Raw genomic sequence first — 19875 nt, 5'->3', positions numbered from 1 at the left:
ATGGAAGGGATTGGAGGAAGAGAAAGTATGAGAAAAAATAATGTATTTTAATTAAAAAACTTTGATCACTTTAAACAACATAAATTTCATTTGTCACACATAGGTAAAATCAATGTTAAAAGCATGAAATCTATCAACAAATAAAGTTCTAATAAATTATGTAACCTTTCCTTAAATTTATATAAGATGCTAATATAAAACTTGACAACAAAATTTCAGTGCAGCAATGAAAAATTACATTCTCTCAGAAATACTTTAAATATATTTTTGTTTGTACTTTATGTTTATGAGTGTTTTGGCTGCTTGTATGGATGTGCACCACATGTATGCTTTAAGTGCAAAAGCCAGAAGAGACCATTGGATCCACTAGACTAGAGTTACAGGTATTTGTGAACTGGGTGCTGGGAATTAAACCCAGGTCCTCTGAAAGAGCTCAGGTGCTCCTATATGTTGAGCCAGTCCCTTCCTCGATGATACCTTGTGAATGGAGTCCAGGACTTTGATGAAGCAAATAAGGCAGGCCTCAGAACTAAATTGGATGCTATCATATATTACTTATACAAAAATAGCTGAGAGTAAGTGTCACCCAAATTACTGTGCCAACTATACTTTATTTTTAAGGATATACACTCAGATTTCTGTATAACCATACATGCATACACACACACACACACACACACACACACACTCACAATACACACACAATCTAGCTTCGTCATGAAGTTAGAGTTGAAGGGAGGCAGCTATAAAAGACAGGCAGATGCATAGAGGGCTCTTCCATGAGATCCACTGAAGCTAACTGGAACATTTACTACATCAGTAGCTCTGGACAGAAAGAGAAATAATTCACACTTATCCATCAGTGAAGTGTGTTTACATTTGCCACTCAGAAAACACTGGGAGAGTAAACACTGGAGACTGCTACACATCCCACTCAGGTCAGACAAAGTGTACTAGAAAACTGAGAACATGGAATGCGTGCAGCTATTTTCCCACTGCTCCTGGGTATGTGTGCTTACACTCTCCAGTGTGCTTACACTCTCCAGCTTCACACGCTACTTCTTCTCGCCTCCTATATTTGTAACCATTTCCTTCTGAACTGTTTCACTTCTAATTTCTTGTCAAATATAAAAACATTACTGTAAATTCTGGGAACCACAAATGAGAGAGAACATGATATTTGTATTTCTGAAAATGATTTAATTGTCTTAATGATATGATTTACAGTTTTACCTGTTTTGATTTTAAAAATCCATAGTTTCACTCTTCTTAATGACTTTAAAATTTCTATTATACATAAATCAGGCATTGTATAAAACATCATATATTTTTCCGAATCTTCTTGAGATATATACTTGAGAAATCAAATTTTTAAATGGAAAAATTGTCCATTTGTGTTTCAGCTGAATTGTCATCTTAATTTAAATTTGCTAATATGTGTGTTTTTTAAGTATCTTAATTTATTTTCCAGCTTAGGAACATGCCAATATTTTGATCGGGTGTTTTTTTCCTCTCGTAAAAATAAAAATAATAGTGACAATAAGACAATTAATTTTCACTGGAAAATAATTTTTAGATGGAAAATATTTAGCTTGAGATCATTATATTTAGTCAATTGTACTGTGACTAAAAACTGTCAGATGAATCATAGTTAAAGTGTTAAATATTCAGGTATAATCTACTGAGTGCTGTTAGATATTAATGCTTGATTTTGACTTTGTCTTTCTCTACTAAAAACACTGAACTTTCTTATAATAAAATTAAAACTCTACATTTTGCTCTTTTTAATATAATTGAAAATCTACATTTTGGGTTTTTTGAAAGAGTCTTATAGAAAATATAAATAGGACACCTTATAGATATCAACATGCGTAAAGCAAAGTACTGCAGGGAGAGCTGGATTTAAAAGCACAACAAAAGGTTATGATGAAGTGTCTACTCACTTGTAATGTACTTCATCCAAATACTCCTATAGTTATATTTCTTATACTTTCAGTCTTTCAGTAAAATAACTCTATTTACAATTTAGCATAGGTGGGCAGTTCTGTTATATTTTATAATGTGTAAACACAGCATTGTGGCTCATATGAAAATGGTCCTCCAATGTTCTTAGTACCTGTAGACATAGATAACATTTAAGAAATACTCATATAATGCAATTAAATCCAAAGTAGTGGAGGAAGTAACTGCAGATATATCCAAAACAGTAATATTAGATTTAGAAATAGAGTCTGAAAAACTATTTTTATATTCATACATACCTTGGAAACATTGTGGAATTGGTTTCACATCTTTGTGAGGATCTGTTAAACTTTCTAAGTGCTTATAAATTTAAACTTGCACTAAACTATCCTGTTATCCATGTGCAGAAGCAGTATATCTAAAATGTATGCAGTGGCATATGATGTTTCAATACTAGAAGGCCATAGTGTTACATAATTTCTCAAAAATGAAATAATATTAAATCCAGTATTTTACATCTGTACCAACAGCAGTTTACTTTCAGATTACTGAATACTAAAGGTTGTAGCTTCTGGGTCATCTGTTCCCTTAGCAGCTTGCTGTGTATTCCAAATTTAAATGTGAATTGTGCCTTTCTTACCATGACATCAGAGACCACGGAGCAATCATGCAGTGGCACCCAAATGAAAAGGAACATTAAAGAAGGCTCCTCTTACACTTTCAACCAGCCAGCATGGGAAGATTTATTTTGCCCTTAAACATCCAGTTTGAGGTTCTCCGTGATAAAATTCACTGCATAACAGAACCTTGATGCTTCCTATATCCAAGAACTGCACAGACTCAGTCCCGAGAACTGACTTTTATTAGGTGTCTTAATCCCTCCATAGCCATACTTTCTCATCACGAAGTGAAAAGGGCAACAATGCTAACCTGAGCTTTTACCTTAGAGCATATTGTTTTAGTCACAGTGGTAAAAACTAGAGACCCCATCAAAGAGGACCTACACTGCCTTCCCCTTAAATCAGGTTAGAACCAAACAGACATGTGTTTCAGTTTGTAGCACATTCACCTCTTCACACACACACACAAACACACACACACACACACACACACACACACCAAAACAATCCTTAATGTTTTTACTGTTTCACTTTACATCCAGGTCTCAGCTCCCTTCGTTCCTTTCCTCCCAGTCCTACCCTCCTCCCCACTCTCAATTCTCCCTTTCCCCTTTTCTATAATGATGGAAGGACCACCAGGGTTCCTTCCCTGACACATCAAGTTGCAGCAAAACTAGACCCGTTCCTTCCCACTGAGGCCACACAAGGCAGCCCAGCTAGGGGAAAGGAATCTAAAGGGAAGCAAAAGTCAGGGTCAGCTCCCACTCCAATTCTTAGGGGATCCAGATAGAGACCATGCTGTCCATCTATTATATATGTGTAAGGGCCATAGGTTGAGCCCATGCATTCTCACTGGTGAGTGGGTCAGTATCAGGGAACCACCACCCAGGGTAGTTGACTCTGTAGATCATCCTGTCGTGTCCGTTTCTCTCTCTCTCTTTTTTAATTTGATATTTTCTTTATTTACATTTCAAATGTTATCCCCTTTCCTAGTTTCCCCTCCAAAAATCACCTATCCCCTCCCACTTCTACCTGCTCCCCAACCTACCCATTCCCACTTCCTGGCCCTGGAATTCCCCTATACTGGGGCATAGAACCTCCACAGGACTAAGGGCCTCTCCTCCCATTGATGACCAACTAGGCAATCCTCAGCTACATATGCAGCTAGAGCCATGAGTCCCACCATGTGTTTTCTTTGATTGGTGGTTTAGTCCCAGGGCTCTAGGGTTACTGGTTAGTTCATATTGTAGTTCCTCCTAGGGGCTGCAAACCCCTTCAAGCTCCTTAGGTACTTTCTCTAGCTCCTTCATTGGGGACCCTGTGCTCGGTCTAATGGATGACTGTGAGCATCCACTTCTCTATTAGTCAGGCACTGGCAGTGCCTCTCAGGAGACAGCTATATCAGTCTCATGTCAGCATGCTCTTGTTGGCATCTGCAGTAGTGTCTGGGTTTGGTGGTTGTTTATGAGATGGATCCCCAGGTGGGGCCGTTTCTGGATGGTTATACCTTCAGTATCTGCTCTGAACTTTGTCTCTGTAACTCCTTTCATGGGTAATTTGTTCCCCCTTCTGAGAAGGATCAAAGGGTCCACACTTTGGTCTTCCTTCATTTTGAATTTCATATGGTTTGTGAATTGTATCTTGGGTATTTTGAGCTTCTGGGCTAATATCCACTTATCAGAGAGTGCATACCACGTGTGTTCTTTTGTGACTGGGTTAACTCACTCAGAATGATATTCTCCAGCTCCTTCCATTTGCATAGGAATTTTATAAATTCATTGTTTTTAATAACTAAGTAGTGCTCCATTATATAAATATACCAGATTTTCTGTATCCGTTCCTCTGTTGAGAGACATTTGGGTTCTTTACAGCTTCTAGCTATTATAAATAAGGCCACTATGAGCCTTACAATGAGCATTACACCAAGGAGGTTGGAGCAAGATCTACCATGGTCCACCATGCAGTGGTATAGTAGACAACTGCTGAATGTTTCTAAAAGCTAGAAAATACACGTTGAATATCCTCTCAATAAACTGATTGAGACTTTATGTAATTTATATGTGCCCTAAACAATTACCTGGAACCCAATAGATATGTATAGCTATTTGGTTTTATGCATCTGTTATAAATCAATTTAAGCAGGATTCAGTGGCCCATGATTATAATACCAGCACTAAGGATTCTGGGGCAGAATGACTTAGAAATTAAGCCAATCCTGAGGTACATAGATATTCTCCAAATAAATATATACCCACATTAGTTCTTTACTTTTTACACTTTTGTATATATATATATATATATATATATATATATATATTTGAGAATTGCACTTTGATTTTTCTAAATGACAAAAATGTTAGTTACATGTAACCATTTCTTGAAAATACTTTAAATTACTTATGATATCAAAATCTCTGGAATTGTAGATCAATAGTTGTGAAATATAGCAATACATGAAGCCATGTCTTAACACATCTCTTCAAAAATACCCAAGTGGTACTTGGAAGTACATCTCAGTTCACCTGTTCAAGCAAATGTAATATAAACACTTTTAAGAGAAAATATCTCACAACATGTTTCATGATATGTCAGATAATTTAAACTAAATCAAGTAAAAATGTGAATTTTTCTTGGTCTATTTAAAAAATACATCTTATTATAAAAATTGCAAAGCCCCCTGCAAAAGATTTGCTGTTTTGACAATTCTGTAGAGCCTACAATAGCATTGCCTCTGGTGTTCTCTAGATTTGAAATATGTCAAAGATATCGCTTTCAATGATAATTTTGAACTTTTGAGAGAATTATAAACGTGTGTGTTGCCTGGAAAGAGGAGATTGTGAAAATGATAACTATCTTTAAATATTTAAAAGGCTGTCATGTGGAGAGACAGTGCGGTAATAAATTATTTTCATTGGAACATTTAAAGAACATTTGTACAAATCTGGGATATTGTCAGTAGAACACTTAGAACCATGGTGGAACTTGTTGACATTTCTGATGTATTGTGTTTTATCCTTCTGATTAGATAATGCATTTTATTTCACAAAGATAAAATACTGTTGTTATATATGTTTATGGACAGCAAGCACAAAACATAAAGATATGGTTGGAAAGTTTATAAAATATTTTAGGAGAGTTCACTCAGCTATGTTCATGTCTGAATTAGTTATAGTAATCAAAATATAGACACTATACAAATGGCTACAGAAGAATAGATAAACCATTGTCTATATTTGGTGAGATATTACGGTGCCTTTGAAAAAAAATTCTGGTATCATGTTACTGTATGGATAAAGCTCTTGAATATTATACCAAGTGAAATAAATGATTCACTAAAACAAGCAAACAAACAAGCAAAAAAATATTTTTGTGATTTGTTAGGGAAGGGAAGAGATCTTTGGAGAAGTTCTACTTTGCAAGATCTTTCCCAGAATCTCCTTCCCAAGTCTTTTCAAACACAAACAAATTAAGTAAAGATAAGAAAAAATAACCTTAAGGCTAGTATCTCTTCAATTTTAGGGTCCTTAAATCTTTCAGCAGGTGAAAGTTGGGTTAAGGCAGAGATTCAAAACAAGAGCCGAGACACAAACAATTTACTTTTTTTGAAAAATTACTTTATCTTTAATCATATGTGTATATGTTTGTATGTGTTCATATGCACGAATGTGATAGTGCCCACAGAGGTCAGAATCACTAAATCCCTTGGAAGTGGAGTTACACATGGTTATGATCTGTTCTTCAGGATTGCTAGGATGATAACATGGGGGCTCTGCAGGAAGTAACAGATATTAACTCAGAGCCATCTCTCCAGTTTCATGAGATGATGCTAATCACTTCTTTTTTGTTTGTTTGTTTGTTTTTTTGTTTGTTTGTTTTTGAGACATGGTTTCTCTGTATAGCCCTGGATGTCCTGGAATTCACTTTGTAGACCAGGCTGGCCTCGAACTTGGAAATTCACTGGCCTCTGCCTCCCAAGTGCTGGGATTAAAGGCATGCATCACCATGTTCGGATGCTAAATCACTTCTTATTTTCCATTGTCCATATATATTTTTGAATATGTGTGCACAGTACCAATTAGTGAAAACCCAGCTAGATCATATGACTTCACACCATTATTACTCTTTTAAAATTGATTTTAATATGACCAACTCACACCAGGAAGAGATGTGTGATAATACTTATAGTCACACATGAAAAGGAGAGAGCTATTTCTCCAGTAGTTGCCATGTTCTGAGGCCCTTTATTCTCTTCTTCACTTTTCTCTGTTGAGTGTGTGCTGTCAACATTGTGCAGCTTATGACAAAGCTTACATGGTACCATGGTACAATGATCAGGAAAATTCTGTTTCCTTTCTATTCCCTCTGTGCCATCTCAGTGTAGGCAAAAATGAACCAGATGAGGATGGGCAATTAACTGGTGGAAAAGTGAAGGTAAATTATTTCTATAAGAGTTATAGAAATTGTTCCGTTTTTATTTTACAAAGCTATATTATCATTAGAACATCACTGAACTTAACTAATTAGTACAGCTCACTGATAATTACCAATTAGTCAACTCTGTCAACATTTCTGCAAGAATTTTTCTTCAATGTGTAAATGCTACTGTGGGTTAGAAAATAGTGTCATTTCATCATGGTGTACATATGTGGAAAGAATGCAGTGATTTAATCCATTTCCAGCAAGTTCTTTAGATCAGGCTGCTACCCCTGCACTTGATTCCATCTTGAGCTTTCCAATGAGGTGGCATCTCTAGCTTTTGCATGTCAATTTCAAGATACATAATTTACTTGGCAGGCATTTGTCAAGCTGTATAATCACCAAGGGTTATATCTAGAGCTTTAATGTGACTCTGGTTTTGATTATAGTGATGCTATTTCTAAGTTTCATTATCTGAAAATGATTATAAGAATACAAGTCTCTGTGCCTGTCAAGTCTCACACTTAGCATGAAAACTACATTCTCTTTAAAGCCCTTATTAAAACAAATTTTACTCAAACATTATTGTTTAAAATAAGGTGGTAATAATAAGATATTTTCTTGATGCTAGAAAGAGTTAATATATCTAGGTCAGAAGCTCACTAACAGGGATATTTCTGTCTTAATTTGTCATTTTCATAACATACAAGCATCCTCCCTGGGACCTGAAATTCCTTGAGAAGGCATTATAAGAGTACTGTATATAATAAAAGGTTTATATTGTATATAGGACATTTTGCTAATTGATGTTTGAATAGGAGGATGTTTAGGTGGAAAAAAAGATTGGTGATTGATAGATGAAGATATATGAACACACGTGCATGAAACATCACCAGTGTATTTCTATTCTCTGTTGCACTGCTGACTCTTATTTTTTCCTTAAAAACTTGATCTTTGAATTCCTATAGAACTGAGGTAATAACAACACCATCTATGTCAGTGGTTCTCAACCTGTGGTTGAGTAGTTGCAAGCCCTTTGCTACTTCATGTCAGACATCGTGCATATCATATATCAGATATTTATGTTACAATATACAATTATAACAGTATCAAAATTACAGTTTTGAAGTAGCAATGAAATAGTGTTATGGTTGGGGGTCACCACAACATGAAGAACTGTATTAAAGGGTTGCAGCTTTAGGATGGTTTTGAATCACTGCTCTATATTATAACAACATATATGAGCATATGTAACACATTGACTGTTTTAAAGATTCTATGTATCATCTCATTTTCTGCTATGTAATCATGTCAGTTATTTTTTGCCAGACCTATAGCCCATTAATGCTTACTTTTATATTTACTAGAACTGGTTAAACTTTCACATAGTTTCTGCTCATTAGAAAGAACTAGTGTTTATTTCCTTAAGAAATGAGTTCCTAAAAACTTAAAATACACAGTATTTTATACACCGTATACACAGGAGAACTCTCAGGTCTGTGCAGAAGGAGAATTATTTTATTAACAGTCTACTATGCACACACTAGGGATGATGTACTTGATGTCCTTCCTTCTCACCACAAAATTATTACTCATCATTTGGAAACATTTTCTTTCCTTCAATTTTCTTTCATTCAATATGTTTGAAATACTTTAGTCTCTTTGAATTTATTCACTCTCATTATGATTATTAATGTGCTAAAACCATCAAATTATATATTGAGATACTTTGTCTTCAAACATTTTCTCATCTGGTCATTTTGACTTATTAACTATCTCCCAGTTCCCTGTTATGGAAAAAAACTTACTCCACCTGACCACTTTTATATGTTCTGATGACTTGGATAACAAGGGTCAACCATACATTTGAGTATCTGAAGACTTGGTATATCTGCTGTATGGGAAGGTTGTAGTAGTAGCCTTGGTGCAGGAAGTGGACATAAGTTAAAGCTTTAAGTCACTTCCAGGTCACTCTTTCTGCCTTGTACCTGTAATTGGGGGTGTACATTCTTAGACACCTGCTCAGCTGCTCTGGGAACTAACTGCTTGCTGCTATGTTTCTTTGCCATGATAAACCCCAAGCCTCTTGAACATGAAACAAAAATAAACTCACTCTTCCATAATTCTCTTAGTCATAGTGATTTCCTCCTAGAGCTGAACTATTCAAACATGTCTTCATTGACACAGCAAAAAAGGAAGTGTTAGCATTTAAAGATCCATGCTGTGTTACTCATTTGGAGGGATGTTGAGTCAGAGGGAAGTAGAGAGCTTACTGCAGCTTGCATCTGTTTTGTGTTGTAAATAAAGACACATTATTCAAAAGGATCACATGGTAGAGTCTCAATCCAGCCCAATCAGAGGTATGACACCAATAGTTTACTAATGATGGTATCTCTCTTACTATAAAAATGTTTCAGATACACCAATTTTCATGCTTAACTATTTCCTATCTTAATCATTAAAGAAATATTGGCTTTGTGAAGGCTTGATAATTTTGAATGGATTCACTAAAGTTGTGTTGTCAGTAATATTGGAAATTTAATATCATCTATATATGAGTTTGTTATCACAGAATAGCTTTGGTTTGGGGATTCTATGTAGGACATTCACTTTGTCTTTGAATATTCACAGCTAAATTTCTTTTTACTAATTTTTGATAATCACAGCTATTGCTAGCTCTTAAACCAAATGTATAACTAAATTTTTACATTAATATGAAATACTAGATTTGAAAAATAAAACTATTTAATATGTTAAAGTAACTACAACTTAAAATCCAAAAAAAGCTATTTTATTAAAATAGAGCATTTTCCCATAAAGAAATATTTAGATTATTCACCAAATATATCAACATTTCTGATTCCCAATTTCTTAATTTATTTAATGATGGATTTAGGGAGAATTTTCCAAAGGATTTTCTCCCTTAATATTTTATCAATTTATTAATACCAGATTGACCCAAATGATATTCTTAATATACTGGAATATAACATCTGCTAACAAAATTATAATGCATAATAAGTAAAAATGTTAAAAATAACATTTTACTATTGAAGTTTTACATTATTTTTGAATTTTCTAACTACTCCAGGTTCAGTTAACTAGAAGTAAATTTCAGTTTTTCTCAAGATTTTCTGAGTATACATGAAATTCTAAGCTGGAGAGAATAATAATAATAGAATTTATTTAACATGAAAATCACAATTTACACATACACATGTAACCTGAGGCTGCATGTGAAGTGTAAATAAACTTAGGCTGTTTTTTTTTTTTTCACTGCATAAGTGAAAAAAAGGATTTTAACGGTTTTTCTAAAACGGTTGTTTAGAATGTGCTAGTGAGCAGGTGGCTAGGCAGTGTTGTTGACTGAGGATAGTGAATTCACACTAAGGCTAACAACGCCTTTTATTGATAATCTTCTCCCATCTGCTCTGAAGATTTATTCATACCACGAAGAAGGCAGGTGAGAAAGAGTACAAATGGACCCTGTAAATTCAGAGCCACGCTGTGACTTTGCAAAGTGGATCAATGCTACTGTTGCTTTCTGAGCATTTGCAGGGATTGGGCTGGGAGCTGAGGAGCGAACTACCTGTGTTATTTTATGAGGTGATAAGGACAGGGAAGTGCATCTTGAAATATAAAATTTTAAAACGTAAATGTTTGTTAGAAATGACCCTCCGTAATAACTCTTATATGTGGCTGTCACTTTTAGTCCTTCTAAAGTAAACAGTCTATACAGCCAAGGATATCTCAATTAGTAGAAGTGAAAGGGCTGTCTAGAATATCAAATGGAAAAATGCTGAAGCTTTCTAAGTAGGAATAGAATGTCTGTGGCATGGAGAGATGGACCAGTGGGTAAAGGCATGTGCTGCCAAGACTAACAAGTGGTGGAAGAAGAGAACAGACTTCTGAAAAATGTCCCCTGTGTCATGAACACACACAAAAAGATACACACACACATATACACACACACATATACATACCCTTACACATGCACACACACAATCCCAGACACAAACACATGAACATTTATGCACACACACACACACACACACACACACCATACATATGCATACACAAACACATGCAGACACAAATGTACTTGTATACATATGCACACATGGACACATCAACTGACACATTAACACAAGTGCATATATATCTACAATGCCATATATCCAAGCATACATACACACAAGTACACACATATACAAACATACATTCACACGCACATGCACTCACAGACACAATGTACATGTATATACACACTCACAAGGAAGCATTGGGACATATGTGAACACATACACACACACCAACAGACACAATGTACATGATACACACACACACAACATATATACACACACATGTTGAAAGTAAATATTGTAAAAATAGTGTTTATATGTTAGCTGATATTTTCTGGTACTTGAAAGGTGAAGAGTCAGGAAAATGTGGAAATGTTTTTGGTCAAAGGAAGACGGAATCTTGGGGACCCTTCTCAGTTAGATTAAACACAGAGCAAAATATTCATGAAGTGATAGACATAATCCTAGTACTTCAGTGTTATTGCCAGGAGTTCAAGGCAAGCCTGGGGTACTGGCTCAAGCCCTCCCTGACATAAAGTAGAACATGACCCTATAGGAGGAACAACAATATGAACAACCAGTACCCCCCAGAGTTTGTGTCTCTAGTTGCATATGTAGCTGAGGATGGCTTAGTCAGCCATCAATGGGAGGAGAGGCTCTTGGTCTGGCAAAGATTATATGCCCCAGTACAGGGGAATGCCAGGGCCAGGAAGCAGGAGTGGGTGGGTTGGGGAGTAGGGCAGGTCTCGGGTATAGGGGACCTTTGGAGAGGAAACTAGGAAAGGGGATAGCATTTGAAATGTAAATGAAGAAAATATCTAATATTTTTTTTAAAAGAATAAAAAAAGAATCAAAGACAGTGTGATGTCAAAATTAAGATTGAACTAGGACTTCAAAGGGTGAAGTGTATACAGAGTACAAAATGGATACAACCTCAGGACAAAAGAAAGAACAAACTGTTTATGAGAATTATTTGAGCTGGAACAAAATCTTAGAGTGATGGCTGAAATTACACATGTTGACACCAAGGCTTGGACTTTGCCAGCCCTTCTTCCATCTGTGCTGGGATTTTTGCAGGCCTATATCTGCAGTACTTGTACTAGTAGTCATAAGGCTCTCTCTCTCTCTCTCTCTCTCTCTCTCTCTCTCTCTCTCTCTCTCTCTCTCTCTCTCTCTCTCTCTCTCTCTGTCTCTCTCTCTCTCTCTCTCTGTGTGTGTGTGTGTGTGTGCAGTAGCCCTGTCCTGGCAGACAATTAATGTTTCATTGGATGCTGTCTTTGATTAGAATTATGCCTGTCTCACTTTTCTCCATCTTCTTGGCACCCCACCCCACCCCAAAAATGCAGGAATGCATTCAGAGTAGGAAGAAAACTAACCACAGTAGTAGAACTATGAGAAACAAATCTATAAATAATAACTGATATATATTTTTTAATTTTAATATTTTGGGTAAATCTGTTGCTTTAGAAAATAGTGGACATTTTTTGGATTGGACTGAGCTCCAATATATAGTGAAAAGCTAGTTGCTAGTGACTACCAGACAGGCACGATAACATCTCTGCTGCATTGTAACATCTCCATTGCCTATGGCTGTATCATTGGCTCTGTTAAGTTTAGAGATTGTCCAAAAATTTAAGGAAAGCATAGCATAGCAAACCACCATAGAAGATTGTAACAAAATCAGTCTTATCCTATGAACAAACCCAAAGCACACCCCTGGGAAGGTGATGACATCAGCTTTTAACCTCCTGTTGATACAAGGCATTTTGTTCAAGCCAGAGGTGAAAACTGAAGCTTTCCTGTAAACTGATGTCCCATGGTAGACATATACAAGTTGCTTAATGGAGATTTCTGAATAATTGCTGATTCAGACTGAAATTATGCTGACCCACACATGCCCCTGGGAAGACAGTTTCAAAAAGAATACAATAGCTTGAAGGGAAAAGATAATGACAATGGATATTGCAATGGTTGTGTGCCTCAGGGACAAAATTTGAAGAATTATCTCAGGGGAATGTTAACAATATAAACAACACAAGAAATGTAATAAAAATAAGAGATTCACATACACTTAGAAGCAAGAATGGTGAAGTTGGGGGTTATGAGAAGAGAAACATATTGTAAAGTTCACTAAAGACCCATGTTCCATGAAAGACAATACTACAGATACACAGATATGTACAGCATGCACAGAAAGGGGGTACAAGAAAGAGTGTTCAATCACTGATTTTTAATTTAGAAAACAAAATACTTTAAGTTAACACTAAATATATTCTCAAAGAACAAGGAAATAAGGGTAAATGCTGAGAGTATATGATAACGTCTCCAAATTGAGACAATAATTGAGGAGTTTGAATTTGATAATTTAGAGGTAAGATTAGTAAACAAAAATCACTTTCAGTTTAAAGTGAAATACTTTCAAACTTAGTAGCTCCATTAACACTGAGAACATGTTGACAACACCTGAACAGTGTAATTTTAGTATGTGAAAGACACTGGAGCTAGCTACCATTAATAATCTTGCATTTGAGAAGCGCATCTAATAAATAAGAAAGAAGGGAGGGAGGAGAGACAGAGAAAAGGAGGGAGGTAGAACATAAGGCTAGAAGGAAGAAGAAATTTCAGTACATGATAAGAAATATAAAGATACATGGATGGATAGATAGATAGACAGACAGACAGATAAACAGATTGTTGAGGTTTACAAAATGAAATCGAAATGACACTACTCTGTGGTTTTAAAAGATACAAAGATTTCTAAGTAAAGAAGATAATGAATATGTTTTAGGATACTATCCCAATTCATGTGGATATCTTTTGCTTCATATTTGCTATAGTGTAGCTTAGGGAATATCCAGTTACTGTTGAGAATAAGCAATACAGCATTCCATATGCTTTTAGATTATTTGAAAGTATACACAGCATAACAGATTCCTTAAATACAAAATAATTTCTATAGACAAAGTCAGAAAATTTTAACATAAAATTTTGTTGCTCCTAAAAAATAAAAACCTAAAATTATTTAAATAACAAGTCATTGTTCATAGTAATAAGTTAATTTGTTCATTGACACAAAACATAGTATTTCTTTGCATCCAATGTTATTTAAATGTATATATTTTGCCACATGTTTTTTTTTATATTAACAGACACTTAATTCTTTAGTGTTAATAATACTTGTAATATCAGGAATCTTCATTGAACTAGGCTGGTGTCTTCATCAGTTTCTAAAGCACTAAACTTTTTAAATCCTGTCTTAGAAAACCACAGAGTGTTACAATATAAGGTGCTAAACTTAGAAACGGAGCACATGACTTGAAGCAGATGATCACTGTACAATTATTAATTAGTATTACAAATTTGAGATACATTCATCTTCAAAGCAATTTAATGCAAATTAGGGTAAATTATTAAAGAACAACATAATTATATCCAGCTTGTGACCTACCAAAGATAGGACATGACACATGCATTAAAGCATAAGGACCAAGTAGATAAGTTATCCCAACCCCTCCTTGAAGTTCAGAGTGGTGGCATTAAGTACCAGCTGGCTGCTTTCTGTCTTTAGTTAGAAAATCCCAATATTGCAAGATGGAATGCTCACAGTGCTTGAGAGGCACTCCTTGCTGCTCCAGATTCCTACTTTGGCTGTGAGCCACGTTGTGCATGCTGATAGCAGTGGAATCTGCAGATATGATGTGAGGGGTGTGAAGATAGCAGCCACCTACCAGGCTGATGCAGAAGGCACTGGCACATCTCCACCTCACTCCATTAGTTCTGTGGTCTATACAGCCACCCATTACAGCAGTATAGTTTCAAATCAACACATCACTGTGCATGTATGTGCTGACTCTGTTTTCCCTCTCCAGCAAAGCTAGGCCTTGTGTTGGCCTTCAGGAGTTCTTGCATGTAAATTTCTATCTCCACACAAAATCTCATTTCTCCATCTTTCTAATATGTTGGACACTTTGGCACATAAAATATCTTACAGCTAATGGTCAGTTCATCTGAGCATTAAAAAGACATCAACTCAGCACAGGAAATCTATTTTATAGGTTTGTTCTTGACATGTCTTAACTTCTTCCATCACATTCTGTCTACATCTCAGTGTTCAGAACTCTCGGGAAAGCAAGGTCTGAATCTCCTCCATCAATAAACATGGCCTCTATGCAGTATGCAAGAACACTATTCTAATCAATGTCTACAATTCCAAGAGTCTGAATTTCTTCACAATTACAGTATTAAAATGGAAACCCTGAATGTGCCTTTCTACCATGAGCCCATCCAGAGGAGCCCTCACAACCCGAAGAGCACTCACCAACTCTCTCTATATACATATGTATTTATATATATGTATATATAATATATTAATATATGTGCAATGTAGTTCTTATTATATTCTTACATATATGTTATATATACATGCACATATATACATACATATATATATTATTGAAGGATATAAATAGCTTTCTTTAAATAAATAAATTAAAAATAATTTCAACTTCCATGGAAAAATCTTTATGCTGAGGATAATTAAACATGTTTGAGGTTTTTTTCATGCCTAATTTCAGTCTATTCAATGAAATTTTAAACTCAAGTTTGGATTTGGGAAATTCAACAATATCTTTGATTCAGGTTTCAATCCATGATGGGAGATTTGCCTTAACCTTTTACATGCAGTATTGTGAAGGGCCTGTGTGTTTGGCACACACTGAAGCACACATACACACACAGGCACTCACCATTCTGTGCAGCGAGCTCAGAGGACTACTTTTGAGAGTCAGATTTCCTCTTCCATCTTTTGTCTGAAGATTTAACTCAGGTTGTCACCTTTGGTAGCAAGACCCCACTGAGTATTCTGCCATCTCATTCTCCCTTTTGTACTTATTATTTAATGCTGACATTTTAAATCAAATTCCATGATATCCAATGAAAACAGAAGGATTTGTTGTTGGTGTTTGTCATATTCTTGCTGAGACAACATCACTGTGTTACTTTGCATCAGTCACAATCATATTCCCAAAAGATGCAACCTTGGAGCATGTAACTCCAGATCATAAAATGCTGAGAAATCAAAACCCCTAAAGGTTTTGAAGTCTATATTACTTCAAAATTACAACATTAAAACCAAAAATCTGAATATTTAATACCTGATGCTCTCCCAAATTCTAACCTCCATGGGGAAAAGCAAGGTAAGGATGTTGGTGGTTGAATTCTACAGTAGTGATCTGACAGACACAAAATCATGATGAAACGGCAGTTTCAAAATGATTCATGCGTCTTCACTGGTACCCTCCTAGCTGAGGAAGTTACAAGGCCTTTTAATGAGTTAAAGTCATAGTTCCTTGGTGATGCCAACACAGTTACTGATGGATCAAAAACACCCATGTGCAGGAAACATAGAATCACATGTAATGGTATAGGTACCCTGTCACCAGTTCCTTAATTCTAATCTGTTCCTGTGCACAGGTGCATGCTGGATCAGGACAGAGGCACTGCTCAGAAGATGCCCACATACTTATATAGCTACATACTATGCACTTGTATTATTAATGCAATTGTATTATTAAGTATTGCTATTTTCATTAGTGTTTCTATATGAGTGCATTGCTGTGCACATGTGTGAATTGTGTGCATGCATGTGTGTGTATATGAGCACATGTGTGTGTGTTGGTATGTATACATGGGTCTGTGTGTGTGTGTGTGTGTGTGTGTGCTCAGGTTATGAATGGAACATTGAAAATCAGAGAACAACTTTGATGAATCATTTCCTTGTCTACTTGAACATGGGTTCTAGGATGACAATCAGGTTTCACGGTTTACAGGGCAAGCCACTTTACCTGCTTAGCCATGTCCTGGCATGAATTTCAGCATTTCCCTTTTAAAAGGTGTGTCTCCTCCTATATATTTATTCTAGCTTCATTGGAGGCATGAATTGGAGGCAGACTTCAGAGAGATACTTTTGTTCTTTGCTTTGTTTGCAAATTTGACCCCTGAATATGGATTGCTGAAACCTTGATTACCTTGTGAATGTATAAAACAGAACATTCTCAATGTATGTAGAGAGGTCATATTTGTCCACATTATGGGTTAAGAAAGATATCTCTGGGGTGCTGAGCTCTTTGAGAAAGATGACGGAGATCATGGTGGCCTTTGGGTTGATCGTCTGAAACACAGCTTGTCTGCCATGGTGTTTCACCTGGCCTCATTTATAAGCATGGGCATAATTACTAGTCATCATGTTTAATTTTGAGGTATTTCATTATGAATAGGTGAATCTGTCTGTAAACATTTTACTCAGAAAAATCATCTCAAATATAACAGAATATATCTATATATATCTATATATATCTATATATATATATATTTATAGTGTGTGTGTGTGTGTGTATATATAGATATACATACATATAATAGACATATACATATATATGTAGCTTACAAAATGTTTGTTACTACTGTTCTATCATGTAAAGTATTCTGGAAGGTGTTGTATTCTGGTTTTGTGTTTATCAAATGTAACTATTGTGAAGAATCAAAGTTATTCTAAGTAGTTTTAAAATTGTTTTTTCCATAATTTGTGGGACTTTACCCATTCACCAATTTAGCTTGATGTAGATTAGAGATTAAGGATTTTGATCCTTTTGTATTTTAAGAGTGTTGGGTACCCAACCAATGGACAGAAGCTGGGGACTCCTGTGGTTGAATAAGGGAAAAACTGGAGGAAGCCGGGGAGAAAAATGACCCCGTAGGTAGCCCAGCAGTCTCTAATAACCTGGACCCCCAAGATCTCTCAGACACTGAGTCAGCAACCAGGTAGCATACACTAGCTGATATGAGGCCCTGACACATACACAACAGAGGACTCTCTGGTCTGTCCTCAGTGAGATAAGATGCACTTAAATCTCCAGAGACTTGAGAACCCAGAGAGTGGGGAGGTCTGATGGGGAGGGGTGGGGCTTGGGGACATCCTTTTGGAGACAGGGGAAGAGGGATGGGATGAGAAACTGTTGGAGGGCAGACCAGGAGAGGAATAATGACTGGACTGGAAAAAAAAAAGATAAAAGAATAATAATAATTAAAAAACAGTGCTGTGTCTTCAATTATGTCTTGGGGGGATTCAGGGTGAGCACTAACTGTTGTTTAGTGTAGAACTCCAGATAGACAAAGAACTGAAGGTCACTTTTGACTATTGTTGTAGTCATGCTCTACTTAATAATGTGGAAAAGTTGGCCATGAGAAAAAATGGATTTCTTGTTAGTGGTTAATAGTTCCATCGGCCCAAAGATCTGAGCTACAATTTTGAGGTTATTACACTTTTTCTTTTCCTACTCAGTTACCCCTAAGAATACATGTTAATGAACTTCATTAGTAAGTCTGAGTCAGGTGATCCAGTATAACTGTAAAGCAGTGAAACGCATAACTTAGGCAGCCAAATGTTACCTTCTCTCAGAAGCAAAACAAATCACAGCAAGCATCACAGTACTTCAGCCAGGCTTTGTCACCTAGTACTTCATAAATACACAAATCAACCAATCTGTAGGACTAAAAAGGTTTGGGAAAATATTTTCTATTCCTAGAATTTTTCCTAACAGAAAACTGCTCAGCAGCATATGTTACAGTCTAACTAGCAAGGAAAATTGGTGGTCTGTAAAGTTTTAATTGAATGAAAAGTAAGGATTTTGAGAGAAAAGTTTCTGGGCTATTGGTGTGTCAAATTTATGATAATAAGAAAGAGAATTCTGGGTCTTTGTTATTGATATGTTGTAGTTAAAACTTCCATATTTCAACCTGTTATATCTAGTCTGCCAGATGGAGGGGGGGGGTTCACTTCTTGTCTTGTAAAGTGACACTTAAAAACTCAAAGGCTTACAGTGGCCACTTCACCTTCTCTGTTGAATGGAGAAGCTTGCCAATTCTGCTCACCCTCAATTGCTTATATGCTTTCACAGCTATCTGTAAAAGAAAAAAAAAAAGATGTATTTTAAAAATTCAAAATTTCATATATTCCCTTAAAATGTTGAAATTTTATTCAAAGTTTGGTTTAGGAGTCCATAGTATAGTTCATAAGAAAAAAAGTCTTACCTTTGGTATCCAAGATAGCCAAAGGTGTATCCAGCTTTGTATCACAGAAGGAAAATGTCATTTAAGTTGCTGAAGATAAGACATTAACTTTCTGTGCACTTAGCATTGAAGAATTACATTATAATTACTAGGTTCATTTCTTTTATTTATAGAATTATATATTTTGGATTATATAAACTCATAAAACAACTGCAACCATAGATCAAATAATGTATATAGATATAGACCAAGTATAAACACATAAATATGTAAAGCATGTAAAGGAAAGTGTCGAACATCACAGTTGATAACTAGACACTCGTTAGAGTATTCACTAGGGTAACAAACTCACAAGGCATTGCTAATTGTTTTCAAGTTTTCACAGGACATGAATTGTTAAAGTATATTCTCTTCAAGATATAAAATTCTCTTTCTCTGCACATAAAATTGTGATAAAATAGCCATGTCACCATGGTACTGCCATGATCGCTACATGGTTTGAAATGGGATGGTCAGCACTCAGTGTGTAAGGTTTTCAAAGAATAGGAAGTTCTCGTTTTTGATTTGTGTCTTTTTTTATATACAGATGCACTCTATGAGTCCAGCTTCAATTTCCCCTTCTCTTTGTTTTAATCTGCATTCATCCTTCTTAATATTCATGCAAGAAGTAAAAAATATGGTCACCATGATTCTCATCTCAAGCCCTAATGAAGTAGACCATGAGGTTC

General features: G+C 35.7%; 1 protein-coding gene across 3 annotated transcripts in view; it reads left to right on the top strand.

The window, feature by feature from the left end:
- Positions 1-19875, top strand: part of Cntn5 (contactin 5) — a 1232986-nt gene that overhangs the window by 232214 nt on the left and 980897 nt on the right. The window lies entirely within an intron of this gene.

This window comes from Mus caroli, unplaced genomic scaffold (genome assembly GCF_978045245.1).
Source record: "Mus caroli unplaced genomic scaffold, Mus_caroli_1 scaffold_11, whole genome shotgun sequence".
Lineage (NCBI taxonomy): Eukaryota > Metazoa > Chordata > Mammalia > Rodentia > Muridae > Mus > Mus caroli.
This window is presented reverse-complemented; position numbering and strand designations above follow the sequence as displayed.